The sequence below is a fragment of the Pelmatolapia mariae genome, linkage group LG13, assembly GCF_036321145.2.
Source record: "Pelmatolapia mariae isolate MD_Pm_ZW linkage group LG13, Pm_UMD_F_2, whole genome shotgun sequence".
NCBI classification, from domain to species: domain Eukaryota; kingdom Metazoa; phylum Chordata; class Actinopteri; order Cichliformes; family Cichlidae; genus Pelmatolapia; species Pelmatolapia mariae.
Genome location: NC_086238.1, coordinates 18,145,349 through 18,153,950, shown reverse-complemented (window position 1 = coordinate 18,153,950; position 8,602 = coordinate 18,145,349). Strand labels below are relative to the sequence as shown.

Genomic DNA, 8,602 nt, shown 5'->3' with positions numbered 1-8,602 from the left:
ATTTAAAGACACATTGTAAGTGTAACATTGTTATTTTGTGTTCCTTTTAGAAGTGCTAAACCAGTTAGCTACTCAACATATAAAATGTAATAAAAAGAGCATTTGCAATTTTAAACAGAATTTGCAGAACAGATGTGTTTAAAGAAAAAAATCACTTTTTTTAATTCTTATTAATAATTCTTATTAATTCTTATACATAGAATTCAAGTGTAAATTGCAACTTCAAAGCTATCAGGTCCAAACCTTCCAACACAGACCTAAGTTACATCTTGCGCAAACAGCTCTACGTTTCAATAACAATTTCTACAGCCTGCCATGACTTTTTTGTATGAGCCTGTGGTGTCTTGTTCATGGATTTTGTCCTTTAACACTTCAGTCTGACTGACAGACAGAAGCGTTGCCACACATTTGGGATAGGTAAGATGCAGTGTGTAGTAGTAATGCCATAAGATACATCAAACCTTCTCCAAGGTCATCTGTGGCAAATGTGGTGATGGGAGTGGTTCCAACTGCAATAAGACTGCAGAACAGGGCTGACGCTGGATCTTCTGTTGGCAAAAGAAAAACAAAGACAAAATTGTACAATGTAAGGAGAAACTCCAAAGCTATCAGGGTAGTTCAAATACTTAACCACAGGTAGACTTCCCTTTATTGATCCCTTTGGGGTGATACATGAATGATGACAACTATAGATCAGATGCGCTACAGACCATATTAATGTTATTTTTCTTTAGATGGACAAATACTGTATAGAAATTCCCTAATATTCATGCCATTGAAAAATGTAATAAATTCTGCCTCATCACCGTTAGGATTATGTCTTTACACACTTTAGGAAATGACAAAGTTACTGCACCTGTGATAGTTAAATATGTAATTATTTCCATTTTGTTTTTAATTTCTTTATGATTTTCTTTATTATTTTTATTGAAATTTTTGATCTATCAGTGTTTGTGCCATTTCAGATTTCTGCACACTTTTTTTTTTTTTTTTAATATAAACTACATTGTTGGAGGACTTGGCATGGATAAAAAGGCCATATGCCAAATAAACTGTTAAAGTGAAGGCTTTAGGGGCATTATTTGATAACAAATATGAAGAAACACAGACCTGAAGGACATGAATCAGTGCTTCACTGGCATGTCCCATCTTCTTGGGTGGTGCAGCTCATGATGGGAAGAGAGTTGGGAGTGCCCTGAACAGGGCTATGTTTAAACAGAAGAGGAAAGTAAGAACTAAATCAACTTTCAGTTCAATATTATTGCCATCATTGTAATCTTTCACTTACAACTGTTTTCACCAGAACTGCTCCTTGGTGGCAAAAGCATGTTTGATCCACCACTTGAATCTGCATCATAATCTTCTCCCTGGTCACATGGTGAGATATCCATGAGACGCCTTTTCTTTAGTTTCATCCTAAATAAGAAAACGAAAATAGTTATATTACAGGAGTCCTAAACAAAATGTGTTGTGCTAGGTGTTTTTAAATCAAAAGCGGCAAAACTTGCCTCTTTGTGAACATGAGCCCACAACTGTTTCCTCCTCATAAAATGTTCAGGCCCTGGAAGCAGGTCCCTTAAATCGTCCCCACTGAGGGTGTGGAGCAAGACCTCATCTATGTTGGCAGCTGTAAATAAAAGTCAGTAACTTTCAGAAATGTAAAAGTTGTACATCTCTTTAAATGTATACATTTCACTGTTTAAAAAAGGAAACAATTCCAAATTGTCATTTTGTCAAATACATTTAAATGTAATTAGATATATTATTGATCTGACAACACAAAACTGATTCTATGTACAATCACTGTCAGTGTGTGCAACACAAAATTCATTTAGACATTAATTTGCATAAATATGCATATGCTTGGCCTACCATTTAGAACCGAAAGGCTGCAATCATCCAAACCCTCCATGATTTTCTAGTGTAGCTTTTGTCAGAACTTTTCCCTGAGGACAGAAAAACATATATGGTTGGGTCAAAAGGAAAAACTGAGTCAAGACACCACCTGCCATGGATCTAAAGTCTATGCAATCAGACACCTGGATAAGGTGCAAAAGACAGACCAAGTAGAGCCTGTGTTAATTCCATGGTTAAGTCTTATAAAATTGCTTACATAAAATTTATGACAAGGCTAATCCAAACTAGTTTTCAAACTAAAACCAATAGTGCCCAACTGCTTGTCAAATCATTCAACAAATGATCAAAGCTCAGATTAGGCCACTTCATCCATAAGAAAAAAATGTTACCTCAGTTCAGCAAGGTTAAAGTGACCTGATTTATATTAATAGTTTACAACATAAATAATTGGAAGTAAGTTCACATCTCCAACTTACAATAGTTTATATGATTAATCATAATCTGTCGGAAATGAAGCTTAAAGTAAATCTATATGTAAAGATGTCATTCATAAATGTGCATTATTTTATTCCCTTGTGTTATCTTTAATTTCATTACCCAAATTGGACTTGAATAAACTCATGTTGGTTAAATGTAATTTTGGTCATAAAACAGTTAGCTTTTGATGACTTAAGTAAATCCTCATTTAAATTAAATATAGATCTGTCCAACACCCCTGTCTTTTTCCATAACAAAAAAACAAAACGTTATGAGCCCGATTGTGAGATTTGTCTCAAACCAGTATGGGTCCTCCCAAGTTGCACACACAAACACACCAAGCACAGTGCAGACAGAGAGCGCGCGGCCTACAAAAGAAAAAAAAACCAAAAAACACTGCAGCTTTTTATTCTCCGTGGGTGGGACACGCAAAACGGACTTTTGCAAAGGCGGATATCAACTGTAGTTCTTTTGTCGTATAGCTATGTTAAGTATATTGAACACGAAACTAAATTTACCCAACTAGCACCATTAACAATTTTAAACTCTCACTGCATGCTAACAATTCAGCATGCTGAATGAACTAAGCTAGCTAGCTGGATGGCAGTTTTGGCTAACTACCCATTGGAAGTGAACTGATAATACTGCCTCGGTAAAACTTAATATTTGACCACGGCTGATGTTACTACAAGTCAAAGCTAAAAGAACCTTAAATGTTTGCAAGCAAAAGTTAATTACCTTAACACAGGGGTGTCCAAACTCCGGCCCGCGGGCCAACTGCGGTCCGCAGTCCATTTTTAATTGGCCCGCAAGTAATTTTATAAATAGAATAGAATATGGCCCGCGCTTCAACTTTTGCTTGAGTGTATTGCACTTCTTAGTTTTAACACCAGGGGGAGCTACTGTTGATCAAGGCAGTTGCTCCACCAAAAAGGACAATCACAGAAGAAATTTACCCCAAGTTACTAAACATGGCAGAACCAAAGAAGCGAAAGGTAGAAAGTGAATGCAGAAAATTTCCAACACGGTGGGAGAGTGAATATTTCTTCAAAGAATTCAAGGGGAAGTGTGTCTGTTTGATCTGCACTGAAACTGTGGCAGTTATGAAAGAGTATAATGTACCACTCATTATGAAACCAAACATCAGGCCTATGCATCCTACACTGGTGCTGAGCAAGAGCAGAAATTAAAGCAAAGGGTAGCTCTCCTGCGGGGTCAGCAACAGTATTTTTTTCGTGCTCAAAAGGTCCAGGAAAAGGCTACCATAGCCAGCTATGAGGTCGCCCAACTCATCGCAAGACATGGTGAGCCTTTTTCAGATGGAGACCTCATAAAACACTGCCTCGTTAAAGTCACCGAAATAATGTGCCCGGAAAAAGTGCAGGACTTCAACAACGTCAGCATGTCCAGAAATACAGTTGTGCAATGCATTGAAGACTTGCCAGCCAACATTAAACTGCAACTGTCTGATAAAGCTTGTGCTTTTGATTTTTACTCCATCGCATGCGATGAGAGCACCGATGCCACAGACGCCGCACAGCTGCTATTTTTTTGCGGGGAGTGGACGAGAGCACGAGCACTTTAGGTGAGTAAAAAATATATTCCAGTACCCGTGTGTTAATGTGCAGGTACACATGCTTCAAATATCAATAATGTGCATACATTCTGTCACTACCCTGCTTTTGCGCACCACTTTCTTATATGCGTTTTTCTTGTTAACACACAGAGTACACACCGCTGTGCACAGCGCACGTACACGCAAAGTCAGCTGATCTCATCTGATGCAGATTTGCTCCTTGATCAAGTGACATTTGTCCGTATTTTTGGCACGAGTGGCGTACGATCAGCACCGCAGCTGGATGGCCCGATTTACATACCCAGCGCAGCTGATACTCACCAGAATAATTTACTAAAATTATATGCACTCCTGTTATTAAGTCCAGTTCAGTCTGTTAATGTTGATAACTGTTTCAAACTAACGTTAATAGGTGTGTTGCTAAGCCTAAGAACTTAAATAACAAACTTGAAATTTACCTGTCCCATTTTCCCCTTTATTGTTTTTTCTCTGTACTGTAAATCTTCTGTCTAAGAAGAAATCTGAGGCTGCGAATGAGCTACCAAAGCTTTTTCTGAGTAAATCAATAAAGATCCATTTATGGAAAGCTGTGATGAAGGCAGTTTTGTCTTTAATTATATTCAACAACATAACATATTAAACCACTTTTAAGTGATTTTTTTTAACTTTAATACACTAAAGTTAAGGTTATATACCTAATTTCTAGTAAGTGGCCCAGCCCCTCCTATATTTTTATGTATGTGGCCCTCAGTGAAAAAAGTTTGGACACCCCTGCCTTAACAGAATCCAGTCCGAACCTGCTCCCTCGTGTCCTTCGCTCCGATTCAAACGGTGAGATCAGTGTTGCCGCTATTGACGTAGCCTGACATATTTTCGTACCTTATCTGTGGAGTCAGCACGTACAAGCCGTCATTCAAACAAAGGTAAGTCAGCTCGAGTACTGCGTGTGAAATGCGTTTGATTTCCCTGCAAACATTCAGATTAGTGCAGCATAAATTCATTCATGAGGGGAAATTACAGTGAGAACATGTGGAGGCTCTGTTAGAGGGATAACATAGTGAGTTCAGTGCACTGATGTGACATTGTCCTGAAGGATTTAGTTATTCTTTATGGTTAAAGAAATTGCAATGATTTATTCATATTTATTATAAATAATTCTAATTATACATCTTGCTTCAATATTTGTATCTTGTGTCACTAAAAATACATTTTATTTTAATTTTATACATTGATTAATGACCTGCAGAATCTCCTTATCATATTAAGTGATTCATAATTGTCACTTTATGCTTTCTCCATCTCTAAAGTGACTACATCCTTGCATTACATACTTTAGGTTCATTTTCTGCAGGCAGGTTTCTGACAGAGAACAGGCAGATTTACACTATAACATGCAGAGTTCTATAGATGGATACAGAAAGAAATGAAAAATTACATGTATGTGCTAACTTTCTAAACACTTTGTTACATTTATGATAAAGTAGATAAAACACATTTATGTCGGCCTTGGCTCATTAGTTCTTGTCTGTAAATGAACTTTGTGTGTGTTTCAGGTACTGCACTCTCAAAGACTGAATGAACCAGCATTGCAGCCATGGCTCACTGTGAGCATCACAGGGAAGGTTGAAGCCGCCCACTGCACCTGTATGGCTGGAGTCGTGGAGACCTGCAGCCATGTCCCTGCTATTCTGTTTAATGTAGAAGCAACAGTGCAGATCTGTGGCACAAGGCCTGTTACAGATGAACCTGCATACTGGGTTTTGTTGGGTAATTTGACCAAGATACAGTCAGTGGTTGGCCATAAGATAGACTTCTCCTCTTCAGCTGCCCAAAAAAAGGCTCTTGATCAAAACATAAACAGACCATCCGTATTGAAAGGTAAAAGGAGCTGTCCTCAAAAAAGAAAAATCCCACCTGCTACTGTGGAGGAGTTGTCACTGCTATAATGCCATAATGTTTTATCTAGGGGTCTAGATTTATGCCTGAAGTCCACTGCCATGTAAATAATTTGCATTTACTGAATATGTACTGACCCTTATGTAGCGCTGGAACCCAGTCACGATGCGTTTCATCCATTTCATAGGCTGGTTTGCTGCAATAATGCCAAATAATTAGCAACTCTATAAAGAGAAGGTAGTTCTGCAAAATCACTCAGTAGTATGTTTGTTCTAATTTGCTATGACCTCAGAGCGCATCGAAAATAAAACTAATAGGCTATAAAGAGTGATATGAACATATTTAGAACTTACCGGAATGAAAATGTCTGGAGCACACCAACAGATATTTGGAGATGGAAGAGAACTGGATATCAGCTCGTCTCACAGCTGCTATCCAGACTAAGACGCCTTCGTTTGGTAAAATCCGATACACGAGCTGCCTCATGTTGCTTCCAGGTTGGGAAAGAATGAAAAGACAAACCCTTTTCAAGCTTATTCTCTTGCCGGTCGTGCGATCACACATTGCTGCCGAGCACACAGCAAATACGAACCATGGCTATTGTGTGATCCTTCGCTCCCTTTTCACTTGCGCTAGACCCCCAAAATGGCGGATCGGGCCAAAATCAGTCGAAAACTAATGTGTAGGCTTATGCCTGCATTTTAATTTTGTTAAATACAAACAAAATTGTAGCAAAAGTGCTGCCACGTGTCTGGCCAGAAAGAGCTGTTTATTTGGTAGTTCAATGAAACTACTGTACTATACTGTACTATACTGCTGAGTGACCGTCTTCTATTTCATTGCAATGTTGACCCTGTGCTAACTTGCATATGACAAATGAAACTGAAAGGCTTCAGATAGTTGAGAGTGAGAAAAAAATTGCGTTCATGTTTGCAATTTTGTCTTGTTACACAATATTTGGAATTAAATAAAAGAAACAAAACACTACATTTTAGGAAATATTAGTGGGTGTTTTCGTTTTTGTTTTTTTGTACTACTTGGACACTAAAGTGGCCCTCCAATGAGATGACGGTGCCAGAAGTGGCCCGCGGCTCATTTGAGTTTGAGACCCCTGCTGTATTCTATTCCCATGTTGTTGCAGTATATTAATGACTAACCTTCTATTGTGGATGGATTATCTCAGTTGTTCTCCTGACTAAAGTTTGGTCCGTTTACAGCATCCTGCTATGCGATTGCATTTGTCTCTAACCATCAGGAAACTTCACGTTAACTTTTATTGAGTGGAAAAGTGTTAGCCTTGATTCCTCCAGCTTCACTGTTTATGTTATGCTAACATAGCTGTGTCGCTAGCGATCACGTAGCACATCATTACATACCAGCTAGCCCAACTTCAGTAACCTTACAAACGTCACTGCAGTTTAGTTTCCTGTCTTCATTTATGTTGGAAGTGATAGCAGAGCTGTACGTTTGAATTTTTTCAGAAATCTCTCAGTCAGAACATGCTATATCATGCTTAGGTAAGTAGCGAAACTAGCGGGCTAACTTCCGCTAGCTTCCTGCTAACTTCTAACTCCGTTAAATGTAATAAATTCTGTTTTCATGTATGCCTGGATCTTAAACTTCATAGTTACACCTGGTAAAGCAGCAATGCTGATCATTTTATTAAAGATGAAAGAATTTAGACAGTTTTTAACTCTTAGTGATGCTGCAGTGTTTGTTTGACTTTGGGACCTGAAGCGGAGGGAGTTTAGGACCCAGATTACTCCCAGATTTACGAGCACCTTAGTCCGACAAATACGGCAATAACGACGGCCGCTTGCATGTTCTACAAAAAAAATGTGCTTTGTTGTGTATCTGACGGACAAACACCAAACCAGTTCCACATCACTGAAGTGGCACCATTTTTACAAACTAATTCTGGTTCATCCGTTTCACTCAACAATCGGCCATGTGCGTATGAAAACAAAGGCACTGCGCATTTGCGCGTTTGACCCATATTCTATCGCGATATTTCATTTTCCTATGTTGCCTAACATTATACCGGTATTACCGTGAACGGTATAATATGGCCCAGCCCTAGCTCAGACCACACAGGACCCCGTCCTCTCCAAACCCTGCTCAGCTCTCTGGTACCAGCACACCCACGCACAACTGGCCACCTTAAAAAATTGTACAGTTTTGAGCTCTATAACCTGCAGGTGAAAAATCTGTAGATCAATCATCGTTGCTCTGTGGTGTTAAGATGCTGAATACAAGGAGAATAAAAGTGGATTATAATCGATACCAAAATGGATCTTTATCCATGGAATCAGTAGCTTAAAATCAGGAATTTCAGGCTTCATTATCATGGTTAATTTAAGTAAATAAATAAAAATAGGTGTGACCATATTTGACGATTATGAGTTAATTCAAGCAAGTAGAAAACTGAATAATTATCCATAACTGTGGATGAACTGGCCGTTAGATGAACTGTAGTTTTTGTCCTTTGAGTGTGGCAGGTGGCTTCTTGATGGCTCACACCGTTCCCCTCTCTCACCTCCCGCAGGGGGCAGTGTCCAGCTCTCTCACCTGTCTGCAGCTGCATAAGAGGGCGGAGCGAGTGGCAGCTCTGCTGATGGAGAGAGGCGGTCTGCAGGAAGGAGATCACGTCGCTCCGGTGTACCCGCCAGGTGAGAGACGATGCAGATGTTAAATGTACTTTTCAGGTGACAGCACCTGGACACTGCAAGCATCGTTCACACCTGTGTGTCTCCTTCTTCTGCAGGTATAGACCTGATCGCAGCCTTTTAATTTAAT

General features: G+C 39.2%; 1 long non-coding RNA gene across 1 annotated transcript; it reads right to left on the bottom strand.

The window, feature by feature from the left end:
- Positions 1-1,325: 1,325 nt before the first annotated feature.
- LOC135933733 (uncharacterized) lies at positions 1,326-1,917 on the bottom strand. The gene is made up of 3 exons (XR_010573919.1): positions 1,873-1,917; positions 1,509-1,627; positions 1,326-1,416 (listed from the first exon to the last, which is right to left on the bottom strand). It is a non-coding gene; the product is annotated as an uncharacterized LOC135933733 (long non-coding RNA).
- Between the last annotated feature and the right edge of the window lie 6,685 nt (positions 1,918-8,602).